At 38.9% G+C, this 14,604-nt stretch overlaps 1 protein-coding gene and 1 long non-coding RNA gene across 11 annotated transcripts in view; one reads left to right on the forward strand and one right to left on the reverse strand.

Moving 5' to 3' along the window:
- The window catches only part of LDB2 (LIM domain binding 2), a 212,725-nt gene that overhangs the window by 178,310 nt on the left and 19,811 nt on the right, over window positions 1–14,604 (reverse strand). The gene's annotated exons all lie outside the window — the stretch shown is intronic.
- LOC115949498 lies at window positions 5–14,593 on the forward strand. The gene is made up of 3 exons (XR_004082946.1): window positions 5–53; window positions 7,406–7,455; window positions 14,503–14,593. It is a non-coding gene; the product is annotated as an uncharacterized LOC115949498 (long non-coding RNA).

Raw genomic sequence — 14,604 nt, forward strand, 5'->3', positions numbered from 1 at the left:
CTGCAGGCCCTCCACCTCCTGCTTTGGGTTCATCTAGCTCCTCTGTGGGCCAGGTAAGCCATTCGCCTGGCAAAACACTGCAGGGATTTCCCTGTTGGTTTGCTGTGGTATCTTTCTCTTTCTTCAGCAAGACAAATCAATCCATGGAGGGGTTCAAGATGTGCCATTGCAACTAAAAGAGAGGCTGAAGGGAGACCATCTTGACAAGAACCAGGAGCTTAAGAGGTCATTGATGGAACAGCCCAGCCAGGAGCAGGGCTGAGTGAGCCCTATCATTCATCCCTCTCTCTTTCCCTCACATTCCCCCCAGCCTACACTCAGCCCCTCTCTCTTTCCCCTCTTGTGCGGCAGAAGCACCACATAACCATTGCAGCCGGCTGATATTTGTTCACTCCAACCCATTTCTGTGAATTGATTCCAGTTAAAAGCAAAAGCCATCCTTTTTATAAGAGGAAATGGTTTCTCTGAAAGGAGTTAGAGAACAAACACAGAGTTAAATGGATATAATCTCCATCTAGGGCTAGGGAGTGATCCATTTGCTATGGATCCACAACTCCAGTACCAAGTAGGACAGAAAGAAAATGAGCATCACTGGGTCTCCCTCCTGGCTTTCTTCCTTCCACAAGGAAGAAGGAATGATGGAGATACTCAGTGCTATCTATGTAGGACTGAGCTCAAAATAGTATTACCTAGCCTGACCAATTTTGGCATATTTTTCCATTTTTACCACTAGAAACTACAAGATATCCTCCAACAATTAAATACAGTTAGCATGGGAAATTACATATTTCTTGGCAGAGGAAGCACCCTGGAAAGTTACTCTGAATTTTATTTCACAGAAACATGCCATCCATACACTTGTTAAAATTCAACTGAACTATAACTAGCTCTTGCATTAGCATTTAGGAGCTGACTTAAATTTACAGGAAAGCACCCCTAAAACAGAGAAGAATTTTATGTGCTGTTTCAAATGTTTTAAGATCTGGTTGAATTACAAAAACTGTGATGACAGCTATAAATATCTATTATGTCACAATTCTGAAATGGGCAGTTATGCAGCTTTGAACAAAATATGGTCACCTCAGCTTTTTTGGATGATTTATTTTAGCTTATTACACTACTTACACCCTGCTCTACTGGGTGTTTTTTCATCTAGAAAAACATATTGTTAGCTATATTTATGAAACAGTGTATACATATGCATAAATATACATATATATACACACATACATGCATGTGTATGCATATATATATTGATCAATCAAAATCTGAAAATTTAACTTTTTGGACCCTTAAATATTTTAATCTGTACCAACTGTAAGTTTTCTTTATAACAATTAAACACTGAATACATGAAACTACATCAGATACAGAATTATTGAAACACAGTTTTGAAATTTAAGTCAAATAAGGAGACTTTTTTGGATTTAGATGGAAACAACCATGACAACTTTATTCCTGTGTTCTAAATTATTCTTAAAACTACATTGTTAGCTACAGTTGCTGATATAATGCTCTGAATACACCAAATGTCTCACCTTCCACTTACAACTGAAATACTTTCCAAACAGGAACCTTCTGCATGATAGTAACATTTGTTTCATAAGTGGTGTGGTTAAAGCAAAAAAAAACCATTATTTTTCTGTTTTTTTCATAAATTTGTAGCTGATGTGAGATTTCATTGGAGACCTGGGAAATTCCCTATGAATCCATAGTTTTGGCAGGTCTCTGGCTACCACAGGAAAACCTGAACAGATGTATAATGTAGAATTTTGGACATTTTCTCTGGCAGTGCACACAGCATTTAAGTAGTCTTTATGACCAGAGAATCCATGAAAACAAAAATTGGGAACAATTGATTAAAATTCTTTAAAAAGAAGGGAAAAAATCAAGCTGAAAATATTTTCATTTGACACACACAATCAAATTAGTCTTTCATTTCCCCCAGTTTCTCTAACTGAAATCTCGTCCTGATCTGGGAAAGTTACACAAATGCTTTTTCTGGCATAAGGAAAAAAGGCAGGGCAGGCAACAGGGATAAGCCCAGGGAAGAAAAAGTCACCATGTTCAGTGAGAGCAGTAGCTGATGCCTGCTAACAGGGTTTCCTGGGAGCTGCAGCTTCTCCCTGCTCCTCGAGCTTTGCAGGCACTAATTTTGTAGGCTGTGAGTCACAGAGATGGAAAGTGTGGGCACTGCTCTGTAGCAAAGAGCATGCAGTGGAGCCAGGATTTTATTCTTCCTAGGAATTAAACTGGGACGGGGGAAGAGAAAAGCATCCCAAAATTGGAATTTGGAAAGACACAGGCTGTTCATACAGAGGGGGAAAAAAGGTGAGAACTGGCAGACAAATTACAGTCAGAAGGTTGAAGATTCAAATCTCTGTATGAGTGTAGGTGCAAACTACTGCAATTTCTTTGGCTTGGCTTAGAAAAGCAGTGAGTTGATGGATGAAAAATCATAACTGAAAAGACAACAAAAAGATATAAACAGGCAACAAGAACAAAAAAACATCAAAGGAAACCAAAGTGGAAGCAGTCAAGAAGACGAAAAGCAGAGAAAGGAGGTGACTTGAAGTGGTGCTATAAATAACTTAGGGGAAGCTAATATGATAGTAACAATTGCTCTCACAGATCCTTTCTCAGGAATCATTTGCCAAAACAAACAACTGAAGATAATTTCTGGGGATTGAAATAAAAGGGAAATGAGGATATTAGTTGTCTCTCACATATTTGAAGAAAAAATAGAATGACCAGCAGAGGAGGCCACTTCCCTCAAGAAAGATGTGCAGGTAGAAAGGAAGAACACCATCCCTGGGTCAAGGAAAGTAAGCCACCCAAATCAGCTGAAAGCAGCTCCTTCCTCGAAACCCCTGTTGGTGAGCTCAAACACTTATGGTCAGAAAAAGAAACCAGTCAATACAATCCAGGACACAGCTGCCACAAACATACAAGCCATTTTCAAATAACCTGGGCCACAGCATTAAAAAGTTTTCCACCTAGTCAAAATAGCTTATATTATTGCCTTGCAGGACAGAGTTTATCAGCATATACTTATTTTCAGTAATTCTCCAGCATCTCCTTAATGTATAAATAGCCTCCTTCAAACTTGTTTAATCCAATGTTAATGCTGCAGGCAATGCTTGCTGTGTCCAGCGTGCTGACACCTGGGATTCCCTGAACAGCCATCCTTACATGAGGGAATTGTATCATGAAATTGCCTGTACCACAAACAGTTGCTCTGAAAAATTGTAATATTTAAGACAGAACTGAATTATTGTTTAGCCACCCTGAAAGTAAATGGTGAAATAATGAAAAAACTTCATTTTTGAAGTAAAGTTGATCAAACATTCTGCAATTTTCTAGCAAACAAAGACTTTTAAAAAGGGTATTTCCTTAGTAGGGTTGCTTTATAATACTGATGAGTTGATATTTGCTAGACAAAAATAGCATCTGTGTCTGAGAGAATGAGCAAAAAAGCAACTAACTTCCCTCCCCCGCCCCTTTGTTATCCATTTCTAGATCTACAGCCACTGCAAGCACAGCATCTCCTGTACCCTCCTATACCTTCCTGACTCCACACAGGATATCCACTCCAAGGCAGTCTGCTTTCCTAAAACAAAATGTTTCAAGATTCCTGTATTTATTTTATCTGTCCATAAAATGCCTTTCTGGAAAACAATGTGCTCTCCCAAAGCTGGGACAATGGCCAGGGCATATCTTTGGAACCAGAAAAACACATGTACAGAAACCTACCTTTAAGCAAATACCAGACCACATAAGTGAGGCTGAAAAGAGTATATGTATATATATATATTTACATATATATATATATATACATGTATATATATATCCTAAAATTTAGTTTTCCTCTTGATCCGATTCATATACATGAGAAGTCTCTCTTCCCTTATGACAAAACAGGAAATGATAGTCCTAATTTTGGTGCCTAAAATTAGTCGGTACGACCACCCTTGTAGCCATGAAGAAACTACACTATTACTCTTCCAACCAGTTTAAACTGCTCACCCCTTGCAGATTTTTCTGTTTGCCCAGGGCCACCCTGCCAGCTCTCTTGTTCATCTAGAGAAGTTTTCCAGCCACACTGAGCATGGGCATTGCCATCTCCAGCAGACCTTGCAGGGCAGGATTATGCAAGTAGCAACACCAGCATCCATACTGGGATAAACTGCAACTAATCACTTAGGGCTCACAGATGGATTATGAGAATTAAATAGTTAAGGCTTTCATAGCATTTTCAACATATCTATGGCACTACAGCACTGCACAGAACATCGCAGAAATGCCTTTTCCAATAAAAAGCAATCATGCTGCATGTTTACAAGAAGTCCCCACAAGGCATTCCTCTCATCTTCCTACTTTAATGTATTCAGCATCTCCAGTAACACTGCAAGGCAACACCTTCTTTCTGGATTAAAAAAAAAAAAAAAACAAGCCAAGAGGAAAAGCTGTTTTAGACATCTGCAGTTATACCTACTGCCTCAAACAGTTCTTTCTATCTAAGGTGAGGTATGCTGGATTATGGGTGATGAAAAGCCTTTTGTAAAAAGGCTAAAATATGTAACAGAATCAACTGCATTTTGCCTGGTCTTTATATAATTCAGTAGTATTAAATATAAGGAAACAATATCACTCAAAGTACAGAATCACAGAATGGGTAAGACTGGGAGGGGCCACAATGGGTCATCTGGTCCAACCTTCCTGCTCAGGCAGGGCCATCCCAGAGCACATGGCACAGGGCTGCATCCAGACACTTCTTGAATATCTCCGCTGAAGGAGACTCCACAACCTCTCTGGGCAAACTTTTCCATGTGTGGTTACCTGCACAGTAAAGAAGTTCTTTCTCATATTCAGGCGGAATTTCCTGGGCATCAATTTCTGCCCATTGCCTCTTTGCCTGTTGCTTGGCACCACTGAGCAGAGCCTGGCTCCATCCTCTTAACACCCTCCCTTCAGATACTGATATGATTACAGTATTCTCTTCATCTGTTTAAAAAGAGGTTTTGATAGATTACCTAAGCTCTGTGAGTCTATCAAAAATACAAAGTCTTAAAATCACTATCCATTAACCTCAAGGACAGAACAATTAAGAGTGCTGGAAGGAGCAGGAATATAGAGTCTGCATTTTTAGTTTGCTTAACTTGTAAATATATCTTCTTAAAGTCCTGACATTTTGAAAAAGTAGATACAAAAACATTTGTAAAAATATTCCTTTGTATTAAGATATTAAAAACATATCATCCAGACAATAGAAATCATGGCTAGGAAACAACCTTCTGTCAAAAGAAAAAAAACAATCAGTTTATTCTGACAGTTTCTGCAGATCTTTGATATCAAAGTCTTTTTATAAGACACTGACAGTCATCAAGTGGATGTTTGTCAAAGTACATTTTCCAGATGTCTAAATAAAACTGGTTTACTTTGATGAGTTTTATACTGATAGCTAAAGGTAGAACACAGCCACTGCTTCTATTTGCAGCTCCTTATTTCAATGGCTTGCAAATTTGCTTTAATGCTCCATCTATTTTTGTTGTGTTTTTTGACAATTAATTATTAAAAACATGGTAAAATGCTGAAATCCCTCACCATACACTTCAGAAAAAAACCCCAAAACTCTCCCCTAGCTTGCACACTTACAACAGCAGAAGTAGCAATTGTGAGGATGAGATGGCACAAGGTGGTCACACCAGAGGACAAACCCCAGGGCAGGTAATGAAGAGTTTAACCCTGTTCATGTGAAATACAGGGAAGCCCTGGCATTGATTTCAACAGGAGCAGGATCAGCCCCTCTGAGAGAGGCTTTGATGGAGACAATCAGCAGCCTCATTGCCCACAGCCCCACGTGCTGAGGGGCAGGGAGCTGAGCTGCACACCTGCACTGACACTCTTTGCTTCCTGCACATGTTTTGGGTGCACAGAACATCTCCACACATTCCATGAAGTCCCTCCTGCCTGTCTTCTTCAATTCCATTTGGTATGGGGACAAGTTTTGGCCTGATAGTAAGACACTCTCTTTTTTAAAATCACACTATACACAATAAAAATTAACTGTCTTCTGACAGCTTTTCTTTTTTTGGTGGTTCGCACATTCTTTTCTTACACAGCTCAAATAAAACACAACATTTATTTTAAAATTTAATAGAAGACATTGCTGTACAAAGTAAATCTACTTACAAAGGTACCAAACTGTGTTATCAATAGTTACATCTCACAAGCTAACCCAAATAGTTTTAAAAAGAGGGTTACTGTGCCCAGCATTTTTTATAAATATTTATCTCAGTTTACATAAACCAGGATTTAGGGAATGGAAAAAAGCAAAGCCATCTCCATGTGGTGACATTTTTACTCTGTTTTCTCTGTATTTATAATTTAACTGATGAGGATAAATTGACTTATTCTTCATTAGTAGCCAGTCAGAAAAAAAAATAACTTGGCTGCTAAGTACAGGCTGAAGCATAAATAACCCTGCAAAATGCCTGTGGAAATTAACTGAGTGAGCTGAACTGAAAACAAGGGACTAGAAAGAATTCCCTATCTGTAAGGAGAGCATGAAATAACTGTGTGTGTGTGTGTGTGTGTGTGTGCGTGTGCTGATGGGAAGCACAGCGAGGCCCTGTGGATCCCAGCATCACTCACACACACCAGAGAGACTCCTTCTTGCCCTACAAGATTTTAGTTGCACCCTGATGTCACAGCCAGTTCCTAATCCATGCTGCACCTCCCATAGACATGCTTGCAGGGCACTGCAGTGATGGGGCATTTTACCTAGATACCATTCCTAAGGAGATAAAAGTGGCCTCATTCTAGGCAAGACCCAAGGACCTCTAAAGCCACAACTCCTGCACAGCTGCAGCCTTGGCTGCAGAGCTGCTCCAGCTCCTCCCTACCCAGAGAACAGAGGGGGACAGCAAAACACACCCATGGATGCACAGAGAATAGGAGAATGTCCATAAAGGTCTACCACCCCAAAGGTTCACATGTAGGGGACTAGATCTGCATTTCAAACACTGTGAAAGGTCTCCCTGAGTCACATGCACCTTAATAAGCATTATTGACAAATTGAGTTGTTTCATGAATATTCAAGTCCCGGAGAATCATAAAAGCTAACTTCAAGTAGTTTTTTCTTCAGCAGAAACGGAGATGAACAACCTCCTTATTCAATCACAGTTAGTTTATGAAATATGAATTTACAAAATGAAGTAATTTTTTATCTTTGTCCCACTGGAGTAACACTCACACTAAGAAATTAGGCAATTTTAAAGTTACAAAGACATATTTTAGCTGAAAAGCTGTAAAACTGAGTGTCAAAAAAAAGGTGTTGTTAAGATTAATTTTTAATCAGATATAAATTTAACAAAAAGAATTACTTTATTTTCATTTGGCACAGGATCCAGTGTGCAGCAGTCAGTTATCTCTGTCGCCTGGAAGGAACTCTGGGTAAGCCACAGGAAAAAGGTGGGAGCATTGTAGTGGTTTCCTGATGGCCAGAACACTGCAGTATTGTTTTGCTTTGCTTTTTTCCTTTTTTTTTTTTTTTTTTTAGGAAGGGGTTATCACATAATGTCATAATTATTTCTGCAACATCCTCTTCCCATACAGAGGCTGACGCACTATTTATGGGCTTTGAAAACTGCATCAATATATATGTGCAACTCAGTACTGTTAACACTAAAAACAAAGTCTAATCACCCAGTAATGTTGCTTTTTAAAGATACTTCTTGCACAGCTTTGTCTGCTGTTTCACTAAAAATTCTATTTTAGAAAGTTTTATTTTTTAAGTAGTATCCTAAAGTTCCAACTATTTCACTTTTTGTTAAGATGTGTTATTACCTCAGTTTTACTGAAGCACAGAATTCAATAATTTACCTATAAAAGAGCTGAGGTATTTCTCAGTAAATTAAATGTCTCCTGAAGAGGTCCAGGAGACCATATAAACAGAGTTTACAGAAAGCTAATAGGCATATTGGTTTTACACAAGCTCAGAGCAGAGACACAGATACTGCCATGCACTAAACCTGAAAAGATACAGGGAAGGAATAGGCAGTACATGTTATACACAATTATGTGGGTCATGCTGGCTGCTTCTCTCCCCTAATATTTGCAGAGGACATATAAAGCTAAAAGTTAATATAGTACTTTAAGGGCCTTTTTCTTTTAACAGTGTCAATGAAATTTTGTGTCAGGCTCTAGGGGTTAATGGAGCTTTGGTTTTTTTGGTTTTTCTTTTAAGAACTGAAGCATGGGGAGAATCCATGTGATTCAATAGAATTTCAATATTTAACTGTTGAATTGCAGTCTGTGATGAGGACTGCTGTTCTGAGTAGGGGAGAGATCCAACACTTGAGGAGTATAACAGATTCAACATTCGACATATTCCTTTAATGTGTGAAAAACTGCCTTGTTAGCGAGAACAGATTCAATATTTCAGTGCAGTATGAACATTATGGCCAAGATATTTAAATCTCGCTGCTGAAACTTACAACTAAGTCTGAATTAGACACTTCAAATTAAAGTAGCCAGATTAAAAAAAAAATCAACCAAACAAAAACTCAAATATAAACACAACAGAACACTAAGAAAACCAATTAACGTGATGCAGAGGTGGCCTAGGGAAGGAGGGTAAAGGCCCAGAGGCATGCAGTGTAACAGATCTTCAAACATGATCCACAGGCTGAAGATTTAAGTAGGGATGCCTAAGAGGGATAGCATTTCTAAAAAGTTTCATCCTGCTTTTACTTGATCACTTTGGATTGTTTAATGAAGGATCATAGCAGGATTACATGGGTGATGCTATCTTCCTCCTTCATCACCCGTCATCCAGTCCTAAAGGAGGAAGCTGAATTTAAAATGCTTCTGTATGGCAGCTGCCTTCCTTGTTTCAGTTGGTCAGATATGTATTCCCCAATTAATCTGGTCACTGTAGCTTCAGCATTTATCAACTCTTATCAACACAAACTAAGACAAGCATGTTTAATAGAATTATACACACAGAATTTTCCTCAGTTCTTTGATGTTTTAGAAGACTAATTTCAAAACTAACAAAACATGATTTATTGTCACAGGAATGGTTTCACTGCATATTCCCCATGTCCAAATGAACAGGTGTTGTTCCACCTGGGGAATGCTGAGTGCTGATTAGTGATCAGGCTTGTATATGGTGATATTTATGGGTTTACCCTAATACTTATGGCATTATAACCAATCTCAGGAGAGGAAAAACTCCTGTGGGAATGGGATGTAGGAATAGTCCACCACGGGGAGAAGGGTTCACCTGAATCATGCACAAGAAAAAAAGCATGGACTAGCATTTCTATCTAGTGTTATTTTAAACACACACACACACACACACACACACACACACACACACACACACACACAAATAAATACTAATAGACTGTAGAAAACATGTGGCATGCGAGCGAATTATTATTTATTGTTTGAAAGAATTTCAGTCTGCATGCAGTTTATATGAACATAAATAAATGCTTGCTGAAATTACTAAGGCAGGAGAACTATTTTCTGGATCACCCTCCTGAACTATTAAGCCAAAGCTAACATGTAGATAGGGTGAAAATGTCTAGATTGTATTATTCAGTGTAGCAAATAACTGCCTGTAACTGAGTCATGTTGAGCCTTTGGTACTTTTATTCTTGGTTTCTGAGGCCAAAAGGATCAAGGCAGCATCTCAGTCAACAAGTAATGGCCAACATTGTTTTCAACCCCATGAAAATAGAGGTGGTCAGGAAACACTTCTTTTTCCCACCATCAGCAGTTTTGCCCCAAATACTGCACAGGTTACTTCACACTCCCATAAGAATTCTCTGCTATCACAGCACACAGAGATGTCTGTACAAAGATAAATTGTTCTTGGGCTGTATAAATCAGCTTTCCATTTCTTTCATGCTATCACTTAAAAATATGGAGTTGGAAGACGGGCTGGCTTAAAACTTTCTATTCCAAGTGAAGTTTCATTGGCACCAGGAGTTTCAAGTTTGAACAGTGCAGAGTTCAAGAGAAAGTAGAGACAGGATAATATACCCACAATGTAGAGGATATAACCAAAGTTTGGGTGTGTGGAAACTGTTTAGAGAGCTGCAGTAACATTAAACAAATACATACAATTATCAGATGAGGGGCTTTGCCAGCCAATCAGGCTGTTCTGGTCATGGAGGGGACACTAGCACAGGGAGTGATGTGCAAAGAATTGCCTCTGATACTGTGTTCCACTTTATGGAAGAACAAATATGTGAACCAAATCCAAATTCAAAAGGAAAATGGGAGAATAGAGACAAGTCTTGGTTGCAAAAACCTCAGCAAAGGCAAGAGATGACACTACTGTAAAAAGGAAGGCTTTTAATTCTCTGACAGAGTGTAGTAAGAGGTGGACACCTGCCTCTTTCTTTTTTTTTCCTTTTGTTTTTGTTTTTTTTTTTTAATTGATTGAACTTTTTCTTGCAGTCTGAATCCCAAAATGAAGATTATAGGAGATATTCTGACTGTTGCATTCATAGTACAGGTGAATAGTTGTGCAAGTTCCCAGGGTCTAAGTTCAAGATGGCCTGGCAAAGCTCTTCCTTGTGAAAGTTGCTCTCTTTCCCACGGGAAATTCCCATGGGAATTCAAGTAAATTCAAACTTCATCGGAAAATAAGAGGAAGACAAAAGACCTCCACCATTCTTTCTCCCTTTCCAGAACTCCCAAAATATCTAAATTTGAAGTATTTTTAAAGCCACAGCAGAGCCAAAGATATTCAATTTGGAAACCACTATGTTGTCGAGGGGAAAAGGAAATGAAACACAGTGAGGGAATGGGATGAAGAAAGACAACAAGGTTCAGTACAGGACCTATCAATCACCAGCTAGCACTGGAATATTTGTGCATTGACAGCTTCTAAAGACATCAGCTTTTCTGAACCAAAGGTGAGCAAAACCAAGGAAGGGTTAAAAAACAGAGGAAGGGAAAAAATAGAGAGGAAAAAAGAATTCTCAAATGTCAGGCACTTTGCTTCCAAAAAGACATAAAGCAGATATGGACAAATCCTGTACTACAAAAACTGAGAAAGCAAAGAGCTTGTATGGCCAGATATCAAGCAACATATGTGGCAAATTGGTCATGCATGAGGAAGTCCCTCAAAACTAAAGCAGTTCTCAGATTTATTCCAACAGTAAATTTTGACCCCTGGTATTTTTAGCTCTCTGCTGTTTGTTGTTCTAGCAACAATGTGCCTGTAGTTCTGGCAGCAATTCATACTGCAAATACTCCCTGCATTAAGAATCCTGTCAGAATTACTGAGCACAGTGGAAATATCATGTGCAATGCTGCATTGTTACACTTAGTTGTGTCACTCCTGCTGTTTGTACAGAGGGTTGGAGTGGACATACAGTGCACAGACATTTTATCTGCTTAAAAAATGCAAACCCTCTGCATTTCACACACTCTGGAATGCCTAGCAAAACCCAGTGTGTGAGGATGCAGCATTTCTTTGATCTGACCATTCAGCCAGCAGGTCTGACATGTTTGAGCCAGTGCTGTCTCCTGCCTTAATGAGGCAGAATGGTCCTACACTCCACAGTCCCCTGGCTCTGGGCTTCTCAGCACCACCTTGTCTTTCCTGTTCTACTTCCCTTCTTCCATCCAAACTATCTCGGAAGATTAAAGGATGAAATCTCTCACAGCTGTCATGCAAAGGTTACATGAACACTGCTAAAATGTTTTTGAGATAAATAAATATTTATTCTCAGCAATGGATTTTTAATTTTTTATTTCCTTCAAACATATTTTCAGTCACTTTCTGAGTAGTCTACTAGAAGGATCCTGTAAAGTCACTGCCTTTGGGAGAAGGAGGTACTAAGCAGAACCTAACTACAGCAAAGTTGAGGCCTGCCCCCAGCTATCCAACCTCCACTTTGCATATTTACCCATACAATTCAGTGTATGACTTCCTCTCAACTGGTTTGTGAGAGAAAACTAACTCATCTTCCTTTACTGTTAGGTCTGTCACATCATTCTCTGCACTCTAGTCCATTCCTATGGGGCTTCGCAAGAGAAAAATACACGACCTCTTTCTACTGCAATAAATCTTTCTCAGCAGGTCTGACTTTAGCTTTCTAAAGCTCCTCTATCTGATCATGTCATCAAGCCTCTTATCAGTTTGTTTCGTACAACATCTCACCTCTTCCCAGCCTCAGTTCTGCACCCAGCCACTTAGAGCCTTCCTTTCCTCTTTTGAGTTGTGCCAATGACCAGGAAGGGAAGCTGGCAAGTGAGCATGCAACCACCACAAAGCAGGAAGAAAGCAACAATGGAGATGAAATCCACCCTGGCAGCTGAGTTACAAAACCATATTGTTAACCATCCTGCCTCCCTGACCCCTTTTGAGCTCCCTGATGACGAAAGAACAAACCAACTGTTTCCATCCCTGCTGGGGAAGGAAGAGAGAGATATCATTGTTGTTCTGACACTTAGGAAGTACTCACACACAATGCAATGAGTATTAATACAAGATTCTAGGCAGGCAGATTAGGACATTCTTCAAAAATTGTTTCATTGTAAGAGAGTGATATGCCAGCCCAGCTCTTATCAGGTGCACAAGAGTAGTTAGATGGGCTGAAGGATGAAGCATGTAATTCATATGTTAAACTTTCACTGCCAGCATGGAGAGCTTCACTCCTTCCATTCATTCAGTGATCCAACTTATTTCTTAAAATTTCATGCAATGAAGAAGGCTTGCATGCTTGTGCTAGCTTGTGACACCCTAAAAAACAAAACTGCAAAGCCTTTTCTGACATGCCAGCCTGTGAGAGCACTGACATGTGAGAAAGTGTTCAGTCTATAGATGCTCTTTCTGAGTTTCTATGCAGATTTCACTCACTCTCTTTGAGAATTTAAACAGATAATGTCTGGCAGTTCAAGCCAAGCATCCAGCCCTTTTTTGCCTTTTTTTTTTTTGTTGTTGTTGTGCGCGTGGGTAAGGATGTTCATTTTAAGTCTTTGTTTACTATTTTTATCAATTAGCAGACAAACTTGGGAGCTACAGTCAGAACTAAAGAAGTTCAATGGATCTGTGTTGAGATCTCTAAGCCTGCATATCAGGTCAGAAGTAGAAGAAAATGAACTGGTTTATTTGTAATCCAGATACTGCACAATGGAGGTAGTAAAATGACAATGAAACAACAAAATGCATCCATTTTCATTTTTGTATATGCAGACACCTACAAATTTTAAGCAGAAGATTTGCTAGCATCTGTAAGGCAAATAAAGGCTTCCAACAAGGTGTTTTTCTTCCTAGTTACCTTCTATGAAACCCTTATCAGTAGTTCAGCCAACCAGTCAACCAGTTCCAGAAAATCCCTCCAAAAAATCCACCACAACCAGGAATTAAAAAAAAAAAAAATTATATTTTTTCACTACCAGGTAGAAAACACTATGCAAATTTGAAGAATACACAATAAATGGTGTGAGGTACAGCAGAATTTTTAAAAAATGTTCTGTTTATGGCACTACTGGCAAGGGATTCTGATGTCTTGTTTTTTTATATAAAGCTGACAGTATTATTTTTAACTAAAATTTCAGATATGAATCTTAAACAAAGTCAGATGGGGACTTTGGATGAAAAAGCAACAACAGAATTTTCTAGGGGTTTGACTCGTGTGTTTTCAAGGGCTCTACATTTTCCTAAGTGATATTAGACTCAACTATGAGAAATTCACAGGACCTGAACCCATACATTTTATAGAGAATTTATTCATTTGCTCCTTTTGACAATATTCTCCTGTTGAGAACACAAAACCTATATTATTTTGGTAAGCAGAACTGCCACTTTTTGGCTGAAGATAATGTTAGGAGTTCATGTTGTTTTGCTTTCTTTCAGGCAGACGTTCTTTTCTTACATACGGGGGGTAGAAGAGAATCCTGCAGTATCATCTCCTTTTACAGCTCCTTACATCTATAAGATATCAGATATATTAGTAGACTCTGTCCTTCACCTTCTCTTCTCTGTATCAGATCTCACAGAAAATTGTCAAGTAACATATTTCAAGCCATTTACCAGTTTTGTCCTTTGCATAAACATGATGGTTACAGGCAAATTGTGCACACTCATTTCACTGATGAAAAACAAGTTACTGTATTGATCATCACTAGGTGACCCTTCTTAACACTTCTGTTAAGTCCAAAGGAATATTCTTCTATGAATAAAAAGAAATGAGATTTATTTAAAGCAATCCTTAGTAATAGAAAGAGAGCATCAAAGCTGACTAATCTAAATAGCATCTATCAACTATCTTTCCTCTTACTGACTCACAAAAATAAGAGCCTCCAGGCTGTTCTAAACTCTGTTCTAAAGCTGTTACTTTGCCAATATTTTCCTTACTCTGCTAGCCAGCCCCCAGTACTATTGAGTTTGAATCTGTTTTATCATGGTGTTCACAGGAACTGAGCAAGAGGGCTTATGCCAATCTGTCTTTTCCTGATCTCTCTTTCCAGGCAGTCTGGCCAAGCAACACAGAAGAGATGGCACCATATCTTCATGTTTGTGCCCACACAGCCAGGACAATCAGTTAGCTTTAGCATCCACTTCAGTTTTCA

This window comes from Geospiza fortis, unplaced genomic scaffold (assembly GCF_000277835.1).
Source record: "Geospiza fortis unplaced genomic scaffold, GeoFor_1.0 scaffold40, whole genome shotgun sequence".
Classification (NCBI taxonomy): domain Eukaryota; kingdom Metazoa; phylum Chordata; class Aves; order Passeriformes; family Thraupidae; genus Geospiza; species Geospiza fortis.